Genomic DNA, 11866 nt, shown 5'->3' with positions numbered 1-11866 from the left:
CAAAACAATACGGGTTGAGCAGCGGCAGCCAAAACGCGCCAGCGTTCACTCAACCCGGAAGTCAGAAAGGTATGTTAACACATTTATGAGGAATGTTTATTGTTGAAGGGAGGATAAAAATATCAATAACGTCGACCACGGGTGGACAAAATCTAGGTCCAAGACAACACATGGGGTCGACTCCTTTCCGTAATCTGGTCCACCGCGCATTTACCATTTACAATTTCAAGAATAATATTTGTTGCATTATTGTAGCTGTTTCCCACCCAAATGTTTAATTAAAACGTATTTCATCTCTTCGTTGATTATATTCAGTTTTTATGAACTAGGACAAGCAGTTCAGAGAAGGAATTCGTTTTTTAATTGTAATGATGAATTAATACCCCAAACTGAATATGAATGACATGCCCCATCTAACCGAATCGATTTGTTTTAATAAATGAAGCACCAGCATTTTCCCACCCTTGATGTACATGTGACTTCTTAGGTCCCTGAATAGGTTGACTGTGATGGGACAAAATGCAATCGATTATTCATGGAGGTGGTGATGAGCTTCCCATGCACCTTACGAAGCAGAGCTGCTACTTTGATCATGAAATGTTCTCTGGATCTTGTGTGTTTCGTTACATTAAAGATGACCAAGACTTGTTTAAAAGATGTTTCATTGTTGGATGGGTGATTGTTTCTGTTCAAGATACCCGAGAGAGAGACAGTGTCTGATCTATGCTCATACAGGACATGGTGGTTGTCGTGATCCAGGTCCGATTGGCAACTGCACAGAGTCATCTTAAAACCTGTGCGTCCGCGCGTTTTCTTGCTGGCTCGAGGCCTGTTTGTGTGCTGGATACATCCTCGGTCTGTCTTTCATCAGCACGTGCACGCTGTTAAAAATTAATTTCATTAAAGGGTCTATTGGCAGCCCCCCTCCCTCCCCAGCTTGTTTAAAAGCCCTCATAGTGCATGATTAGCGTGCCGTTCCCCAACCTGGCAGCGAGTGGCTCGTAGGTCGGCAGGTCACGCAAATGAAAGAGAACAACTTCATTGTGAGATGACTGGCCCATAAATCATCGGCCCTTTTCTATAAATCACGGCAGATGGCAGGGAGTGAGGCGAGGCTCATGGGAGCTGCGTGCGGCCCCGGTGCATGATGGGAGAAACGTTGGCGAGGCTGGCAGAGGCGCAGGGTCACTTCCAGTTTGCGGATGGGAAGACGTGAAGTGAAGAGGCCCAAACACTTCCGTACCCCCTGTCGCCGCCACTTGCCCCGGGCCGAGCTGATGAGATGCAGACCCCGCAGGTTCTCACACCGTGCCCGTTTAAGAGGCCCCAACTGTCTGCTTAATATGGAGACAACTTCATTGACTGTCGTCCCCGAGCTACACTGACACCTGTCTGCTTGACACGCTGCGTCCACCTGGGAGGGCAGACACCTTCATTATTCATTACCGTGGCTCTGATGCTGTGGAGCTAAGTTCCGTTCCAACATCCACTCCTATCTTCACGCCATCTGATCCATGTTGTCTGACTTGACTTTATCACTCCTGCTTTGTTTACCTTTGAGGCTGACTACACACACTGATGTTTTCTTTGTAAACAACCCCACATTTATCTTACTCATTTTTTTCCCATTCTAGAAGTTTTCAAACTTGTCTTTAAATACGATATATGAAAGTCCCTGTAAAGTGCAAAGAAATGTTTTTGAGAGTGTTGTGAGCAACCATACCAAACCGACTGCTGTCAGGCTACTGAATAGACGAACCTGAAAACCTGGACTCACCCATTTTAAATAGCACAGCCACCTTATGCAGCATATATGCATTTGCATATACGCCTATATTTTATATTGCATTATGTACTGTGGACTGTTGATTTTTAAATTGTATTTTGTGCATGCAAATACTTCATGTTTTTCTTCTTTCTTCCCTCTGAATTTTGCTGCTTTAAATTGCAAATGTCTCCATTGTGAGACAAACAAAGGTTTTCTGATCTTATCTCAAATGTGAGTGATTTGAAAAATTGGCACATATATAAAACGAGGCTTCAAAATCATGAAAAGTCAAGGCATTGACTGCGCTCCCAAATGCGGCGGGAGTATTAGTGTACAGTAGAATATATCCCACCCGGTCGTCGCGGTGAGAGGTGCTTGCTTACGAGCCAACAGAGCTCCAAGGATCCTCTTGGCAGGCTCGTCCACGGTGTCATAAGATATCCTTTATTTGTCCCACACTGGGGAAATTTACAGTCTACAGCAGCAAGAATGTGGGTAGAAAGAAGAAAAAACCAAACACCGTTCAATTAAGTGCAATATAAATACAAATATGGATAGGTCGCGGTGCTATTTACAATTGTTTTCCACATCATTCAATTATTATTATTATTATTATTATTTTTTTTTTTTTTATTCAGCAGCCTGACAGCAGTCGGTAGGAACGAGCGGCGGTATCTTTCCTTCTTGCAGCGCGGGTGTAACAGTCTCTGGCTGAAGGAGCTACCTAGTGCTGTCAGGGCGGGCTGGAGGGGGTGGGAGGGACTGTCCATCATAGCTTTTAGCTTAGTTAGCATCCTCCTGTTGCCCACCTCCTCCAGAGTGTCGAGGGAGCAGCCCAGGACAGAACTGGCCTTCCTGACCAGTCGCTCCAGTCTCTTTCTGTCCCGGGCCGAGATGCTGCCTGACCAGCAGACAATGCCATAATGGATGGCCGAGGCCACCACCGAGTTCTAGAAAGTCTTAAGGAGTGACCCCTGAACCCCAAAAGACCTCAGTTTCCTGAGTAGGAAGAGTCGGCTCTGTCCTTTCCTAATCAAAGGAATCTGCTCACTTGGGAATTTAAGTTAACAACAACTGACTTTTTCCCCCCCTTTACTGTTGGAAAGAGAAGACGGTCTCCATCAATTGAGGTGAAGGATTAACTCGATTCGGTGTGCTCATCTTATGGTGCAAGCGAAGTGGCTCTTCCTCCTCAAACGAAAACATGATTAGCGACACGCTCTAAACATCATTGTGTAAAAAAAAAACAAAAAAAACAAAACTGAATAGTCTGTGCAACTTAACTCGCCACTCCTTCACATCTCCGAAACCTAACTTCCAGTTTCTCCATCTTATCGCCGTCATTCACGGTGTAGAAAAGATTGTGGGGGCCAAGGACAGCGGGAGATGTCCAAGGTGGACTGGCCTCTGTCACCCGCCTCCCCCCACGAGCCATGTCTAAGCTGCCATCAATGCAAATGATGGTTTGATAATTTAATAACCCAGTCGGCATGATCTGTCCTTTTTCTTCCAATTTTCATCAGGCGAGGGTTGCGTTCCATCATCAGAAAATAAACACCATCCATCATCCTTGTCATGATTAGCCTCTGACAGGCCGAGCTGTGCTGAGCATAAATATTCTGTAATGTGGCAACCAGGGCGCCTCGCATGGTTCTGCTCATTTTGTTGGACCAGCCAAGAGAAACGTCAGTTGAAGTCTTACATCAGAGGAGCATGCGGCATTGTGTTTGGACTCTTAAGTCCAAACACAAGAAGCCTGTGAGGGGTCTGAAACACCCCCATTCACACCACCCCTAATTGCAGGGGGAAAACTATGCTCCACACAGACAACGGAATGTCTGTGTGTGCCAAAGAGGAGGAAGAAGAATCCAACTTTGAGCAACATCAGCCTTGCATCAGGTGCTGAATATTTGATGTCCCTGTGATCTCCGCATTCTTGTCGCAAAACTGAAAAAGTGTTTCAACAAGCCTCTAAACATGATTCATATTACTCACTGCTATTGACTGAGGGAATTTGGTGATCGAGGCTTGTCCTGTCTTAATTTTAGGAACCAGAATGGGGCCAGCTCAGTTTTTATTGGGTTGCCAATTGAGTAAAATGCTCTAAGCTGTTTTATTGATCATCGAGCAAGCACACAATGTCTTGGCATAGGGTTTGTTGTCAATGAATTCATGCCCATTATGTCCCTTTTCAATCATGTACAGTATATATTCATGTTATGGCAATATAGAATGTATTTTATCACGTTTGGGTCCTGAGCTGAAAAGGGTTTGAAAAAAACCCCCAAGTGGGTGTGTACTTTCTAGCAGTAATTAAACATCTTAAATTGTATGAAAAGTGTCATTTGGCAGTCACTCTCATCAGAACCCAGCACCCGTCGGTCCCAGCACACCTTTGCCGGTTTAAAAGCTCCAGAAGGTGGACTGGCTGATAAGGATGAGAGTTCACAGCCGTGGAAGGTTTTAATGAGGACCTCCATCCTCTGAGCCCCGAGAGGAGAGACCTCAAGGTGGTAAGAGGGAAGGTGGCGGCGCTGACCTCCCTCAGCTGCAGCCTGAAATGCAGACAAGTTGTCCCCACAAAACATGCGGCTCCGAGTCGGCACCGCACCCAAAGTGTGAAGAGCCACAATTTTGGTGTTGACGTTTTGGATGCACGCACCATTTGGTGTCGAATCCATGCTACCGTCCAACCCCAATGTCACCATGCTTGACCTTAGCTTCACATCTTGCCTGGTGATTCTTCGCAAGTGTCTTTCCTCAGCTTGTTACCATTCTAACTTGTACTGATATTAAACAGCAGATGGGTACAGTAAGCGCTGTTAAAGTCACCGGCTTGAGTTGTTGTTGGGTTTTTTTTGTTGTTGTTTTTTTTTTTGCATTTGTGTGCCTCTAGGAGTTGAAACCTCGCTGTTCGGTTGTTTTCGCCGTGATGAGCCGCTAATACGACAAAGTTGGCCAAACATATGGCCTGCTTTTGTAAAGCAGATGTTATTTTGCATCGCGACACATCATGAATATGCAAGCGGTCTTAGCTGGTGACACCGGGGTGCCAGCACTCACCATGCAGCGCTCCTTTCCTCCTCATCCGAGTTCAAAAGTGCTGCTGTTTGGTAAACTGTCTTAGTTGTCAGGTTCAGATGCTAGAAGTTAAACATGTTACTAATACCGGAGGCTGCGGGTCCATCAAGAGCCATACGGGTGTTTTTATCCCTTCAGGCTTATCTGCACCGACCCCGGTTTCAGAGGATGACATTATTCCGAGGTCCTTCGTTAATATTGAGAAGGCGCTGACATGGGGAGGTGGCCCTCTTGCAATGAGAGCGGCTTCAATAATGCATGGTGTCCCTCAGGGGCCACCATGCAAAGAGTGCAAGGTGATTTAGATAATCTCTGACAGACGTCGTTTAGCCACTCGCTCTGATTTATCCGACGCCGACCCGCGTACGAGCATCTGCCTCACATTTTGCATTCTGATCAATAATTCGCCGGTGGAAGTTAGATCCGGAACTGCTTTCTGATGCGCTCATCATGCGATCAAGTGAGATGGATCAGTAACTGAACCCGTGAGGTCATTTCCATATTGCTCTAATAGAAACGAATGAGGCGTCTGTGTGCCGAAAACTATCCATCATCCGCGCTGACACGGGTGGCTGGAGCGCACTGCTGCCATCCAGCATTGTTAGCCCAACGCGTTTGTAATGCGGTCATGATTGCGAGCGTGATGGTGTTGTCCATCCTGTGAGTGGTCAGAGAATCTCCTGCATGTTGCAGTGGCTCTACTGGCTTTGCTGGCACTGCCCCACCTCAGCCAATGTGAGATCAATGGAAGATGAGAAACTTGGAAGAAAGAAAAAAACGGTCCCAAGTGCCTCATTTCCATAACCACCTCTAAATGACTGTTCTCAACGACAAAGAATTTTACACCTTCATGCCCACTGCCTAATTATGATGCACATTCTATTCACTCTTCTTTCGTCGCACAGAATGAAATGTGGATTGAGTAATATTAACAAAATGCTTCTGCTTGCCACTTAACTGGAACACATAAGAGGGAGCACATGACTTCTTTTTTTCGCCACCCTTTGCTGGCTGCCTGTGCACTTCCAAGTTCATTATATCCATTGTTATACGACACTTGTGAGGCCGGTCATGATGTATGGAATCGAATGGATACAGTGGCACCGAAGAGTAGGCACAACCAGGTTGGATAGGATCAGAAATCATCTGATCAGAGAGACAACCAAGGTGAGACATTTCGGGGACAATGTTGGAGAGAGCAGACATCGATGTTTTGGGCACAACGATAGGAGCGGTACGACGTATACTGGTTGAAAGTTGATGAGGATGGAGATGCGAGGCAAGAGACCTAGAGACCGAGAGAAGAATTCAAAAGACAGACTCACTGTAGATGGAATCGGATGATGCGCTGTGGCGACTCCTAATGGGACAAGCCAAAAGCAAAAGGAAAATATTTCAACCCTTTCATGCACCCTGTAATCTGACAACATGATAAGATGGCCACTGTAGTAACCGCTGTCCATGAAAGGGTGAAATCACGACATGGTCTCCAGAAGCTGAGAAGAGATGGACTATGCAATGATATCCAAGTGCACTTTAGACGAGCAAAACCCATTGTAAGTGTTCCTAAACTACAAATGATCTGTGTTAATGTACAGGGCTTTGTTTCAAATACGGTTATTTTTAAAGTGCTCTTTAAATCAAATTGAGTCAAGTTATCTGGATCTCCAGTGGCCTTCAGTTGTACCTCTCTCCTCAAGAAATCTATCTCATAAAAATAGTAAGGCTGTGTGTGTGTGTGCTCTTCATGAAGAGCCCCAGTGGAGAGCCGAGAGACGGGAGAGAATTGAAGCAGGCTGGCTCTCTCTGCCCACCGTGAGTTTGCGCTTGCCAAAAATTCTGATTGAAATTCTTTTAATACAGGTCATCTCGTCAAAACTCACTTTTGTCAGCTTATGAATTATTCGGGTCAGATGAGTCGCGGCGCGGGCCTTCAGGAGCAGGTTGAATATTGGAACAACAATAATTGGAATTTCCTGAACGTTCCGAGAGATGGGAAAGTGTTGATGAAGCTTTTAGATTAGGCAGCGGTGAGTTTTTCTTAACAAGTAAGTTCGGTCATCGATAAACGGCAACGCCATTAGTGAGATCTTAGTGCGTCGACACCTCTGCTTGGACTTGCGCCTGCGGCTATTTTCCCTCCCACTTCCCATCTCAAAAAGAAGAAGGAAGTTGAGATCAAACGTGTCCTCGGCTGAGTTCCCTGACAGACTCCAATCATTTGTTCCTGCTGCGAGCACTGAACGCCGCCTCCCCGCAAGTGCTCAGCCTCTTTGTTGTGTGCGTTTGAGCACGCCGTCCTCTGGGCCGCGCTGTCACTGCTCATATTCAAGTACAGCCCGGCTAACTGCTCCCCCACTCCCGCCGCCCCCTCGGTTAGCATCCTTTTTCATCACTTTCCCAACCACAATTGACATGTTGTCCGCCTCTTGCTGGGGAGGTAGGATGAGGTCAAAAGAAATTGTTTCAAAGCCTTCTTGGAAAATGTTGTGGGCACACGCAACAAGGAAGCTGCGAGGAAGGAGAGGGCCAATGTTATTTCTGGACACTCAGCGGAGCCTCCGCATTCCAGATCATGGCAGGGAGGCAGTCAAGTGTTTTCGGCCCTCTTCCAGAGTGCTGTGCCTTCTCTGTTGGCCACAGCTATACTTTGTTGGAACCAGTTTGGGGGATTGACTTTTCCACACCACTTGCTCCTGAGAAACAGCTCTGATTTCATGAGTGTGAATATGTGTTAAAAAAAAACCCAAACAACTATTCTGCCAGAGAGATCCTAACTAGTGTCAACAATGGAAGCAATGAACGCTTTTTCATACTTTAACTGCACGTTTTAAATATGACTTCTGATTGACTATCATTTCGAATCTAAATCCTCATGACTATGAAGCAACTTTGCTTAGACCAGACCTGGGCAAACTACGGCCCGTGGGCCGGATCCGGCCCATTGGTCATTTTAATCCGGCCCGCCAAAGGTTGGTACAGTACACAATTAAGGTTCGATGTAAATGATTGCATTCATTTCATTTAGACTTGTAATGACAGGCATTTCAACGCCACGTGGTGCAGTTATTTGAAGTTCCAGAGCACAGGGAGGGAGGGGGAGACGATATGGAAGCCCCCAGTAGTAGCGCTAACTCAAGTAACTCGGCTCGATACGACGGAATAAGTGTGTCCGCGCCGCTATTTTCAATCATTGGATTCAAAACGACGACATGCAAGTGACTCTTTATTGCAGTGAGTTTTACTGGAATTGCGAAGATTTTTACGTCCTGTAGATCATGGCATCAAAACAAAGAGGAACAGTCATGGCCGCGGAAGAGAAAGTGAAGTGTATCTCATTAAACGAAGCGGGTTACAAAGTACGAAACCTTCAGGAGACGGTTGGAGTCTGAAAGACTCAAATCTACGAGACTTTGAAAAACGAGGAAGCGATTCCTGCTCAGTCCGATTCTGGGTGTTTCCATGCTCAGAGTGAATTGCATGCGGCTCGACTGACAGTCGAGTAAATAAACGTTTCCTGGAATGGTTTGACTGTTATCGTGCTGAAAACTTTCCACAAACTGGACCGCTAATAAGAGAGCAATTAAGTTCCATAGCGCTATGAGCATTGAAGACTTCGAAGCATCCCGTGACTGGGTTCAAAAGTTCGTTGCACAACATCATCTGAGCAACACTGTCTTGTGTGGTGATCGAGGGGAGGTCAAGTTCGAGACAGTGAGTGAGTGGAAAGAAAGCCACAAGGTCTTTTACTCGTCTCATTTTGTAGCAAATAGTCCTAACTTTGTTATATTTTGTCATATACCTGTTCTGTATGCTGCAGTTTTTGGGCAATATAATGTTGCACTTTGTTGCTTGTGTTGTCACACATGTATGTTGGTAACATATTTGGACGTTCATACAGGATATATACCACAGTTGTTTCACTGTTCTCATTTAAAAAAAAAGTATGGCAATACTTTAATGCTTTTGTTCTGTTGATGTTTGGTATGTCAACATATACAGTTTTTTATATGTACCGTATCTTGTGCTGATCCGGTCCACCTGTCAAATTTAGAAATCAATGTGGCCCCCAAGCCAAAAAGTTTGCCCACCCCTGGGCTAGATTGATCTCTACTAAACAAGAAAAAAAAACAGAAACACTGAAACATTCATTCATTTTCCGAACCGCTTGATCCTCACTCGGGTCGCGGGGGGTGCTGGAGCCTATCCCAGCTGTCTTCGGGCAGTAGGCTAGGGACACCCTGAATCGGTTGCCAGCCAATCGCAGGGCACACAGAGACGAACAACCATCCACGCTCACACTCACACAGAGGGACAATTTAGAGTTGCATGTCTTTGGAATGTGGGAGGAAACCGGAGTACCCGGAGAAAACCCTCACAGGCCCGGGGAGAACATGCAAACTTGTTCTCCTGAATACAAGCACATCTGAAATACAAGCGACTTGCTTGTATTTTTTCTACATTGTTTGGTAGTTGGGACAGAAAAATGTGAGTTATATTATATTATTACTGGCATACAAAGACATTGTGCTATCTTCATGGGAAAGTTCAAATCAGAAAGCGTTGTCGTGTTCATCTTACTGAAAAAGAGTTACAAATGTTGCACAATTAGAATTGTTTTGCATATTTTCACTGAAGAAATCGTTTTTCTGTAAAATAGCTGCACTTTCATGATATATCAATAATACATACTCTTATCAGCTTCTGTAAACAATGTCATTAACTTATTTCAACATAGAAATAACATTTAAATCGGGAGTAGATTTCTAACTTTAGGCCCATCCCTCCACAATATTTTCTGCTTCTCATTTGGCCCCCCCAGGAAAATAATTGTCCACCCCTGGCTTAGACATTTTGGTGGACATTTTTATGGATGGTAAACAACATGAGCGACTGCTATTGATGAAAATAAGAACCGTAAATAATTTGCAAGTTGGATTCGAAACCACAATTCAAATGAAAAACGTGTAGCATGCACCTAAACTACGATGGACTATCTGGTCGGACTAAAGCAACTTGGCTACTGCTTTTATATATCACCCTATATGTACTTACATCTCTACTTTCATTAGTATTTTGAAATAGGTCTTGGCACAAGCTCATTGACCACAATGAAGAAGCATTTTATTTGAACCAAGACTAAGAGCAGCAATTGAACACATTGCTGTTGTAAAGTGGAGACGGTGGATTTAACAAAGCATGTCCAGGACTGGAGTGGGCAAGTGAACGATCGCTATGATCATTTGACAATGAAGTTGTATTCAATTCAATTCAATGTGTGTTAATTCTCTAATCTAATGCGTTGCACCAACACCCTCCTTGTTTTTTGCTGCCTTTCTAAATAATGTTGTGTATGTCTTTGGGATTTTAGTCCAGAAGAACATTTGGGAGGTCAGAGATCACTGATGATGGCTCACGATCTGCGTTCTGTTTCATGGGGTTGAGATCAGAGATCTTGAGTTGTTCCACACCAAGCTCATCCAATCATGTGGAGCTCACTTTATGCACTGGGGTTGCATCGGCTGTAAACGAAACAAACTGCTCTCATAAAGAATTCGCCAGAATTAAGATTAAGGGGAATCCGAGGGCAAGAGAGGTTGATTATAATTTGTCTCAAGGCTTTTGGCTGTGGCTTTTGTTGTCAGAACATCTGCATGAAGGATGACACCAGAAGAGTTTGTTACCATTGTGTTTTTTTTTTAATTAATTAAAAAATGATATATAAGCAGGTCGGTCAGATCACTGTTCATATTTATGCTGTCACAGTCAAAAGAAGATATGAGGGTTGGAGAAATGGTAACTCTGGTGCATGTTGGTGTCGAAGCCAAGTTATATATACTTATATACACCTGTGTATGCTCCAGGCACTTGCACGACTGCTGAAAACATTCTGTTGTTTACATGCTACTTACAAATATGGCTTGTCAAAAAAAGGACATTGTACAAGAGGACAGTAGATTGCAGCAGCAGCATCAGTAACATCGGCCTCTTCACATCACTTGGCGACTTTAATGGATGCCAGGGAATACTTTGATGTCACACATCAGTTTCAGGAACGTCTCATCTCAAGGACTCCAAAAAGAGCCATGTTTCTCTTCCCTGGTGGTACCAAGGGTTAAGCGAGTTCTGGAACAGACCTAGAAAGATTGGTGTGCTTCTCATCATTCAGCATTCTGTCAATCAAGTTCATCTGTTCCTCTAAACCGGGAAGCAGCACGAGCCTAATTCCAAGTCAAAGGACCTGGCCCATTTCGTACAAAGTATTGTCCACCGGGGCTGTTGCAACTTCATTGCTTGCATAACCTGACAGGCTTGAAATGTGGCTGCCTCATGATTTAGGTTGTTTTGGTGGTACTGGCTGATTTGGTTTCCGCAAAGTCTCAAGTGAGGAAGTTGTACAGTTCCATCCTTCAAGTTGAACTTACGCATGCTGAGGAGATGGCCGCATCTGTGTTCGGGGCTCAGTGTGCGGCCTCTAACACTGCTGTTGAAATCAAACGGTGGAGATGTGTTGTTGCCTTTGCTTGAATGTCCTTTAGGCTGTGAGTGTGGTGGAGGCTACCATCTGATTGCATGCAGCCCTTCTGTGTAAAATGTTCCCACTCTCTTTTCTCCATCAAGAACATGACAGCATGACTGCATTTGTGGCAGGTAAAGAGAATCCACAAACACCTGTCTTGAGTAGGATTCGTCGGAATCCCTAAACAATGCTGAACAGGTTTGGAGATGAATTTTTCCAGATGAATGCCAGAGGTGTTGGTTGTGAACCAACAGGGGGTGTAGCATAGTTGCCCGGAGGGAGTAGTGTGAGCCGGGGTCAGGTTCCGAGGATCGGTCTGACTGGAGCACGGTGAGATTATTGTTTGAGACGGGCTTGTAGGAGTCGTCGTGCAAGTGTGAGGTCTGACTGGCGCAGCGAGGAGGAGAGTTGCGAGAGGAGCGGAGGCTGGAGGGCATCAAGTGAGTTCAGCGTGCAGGAACCGCTGTCATGGCACTCTGTGAGACTTCCCAGCAGAC

Source organism: Hippocampus guttulatus, chromosome 1 (assembly GCF_054856545.1).
Source record: "Hippocampus guttulatus isolate MCC_2025c chromosome 1, RoL_Hgut_1.0, whole genome shotgun sequence".
Taxonomy (NCBI): domain Eukaryota; kingdom Metazoa; phylum Chordata; class Actinopteri; order Syngnathiformes; family Syngnathidae; genus Hippocampus; species Hippocampus guttulatus.
The sequence above is the reverse complement of the archived record's forward strand: the minus strand, read 5'-3'. Positions refer to the sequence as shown.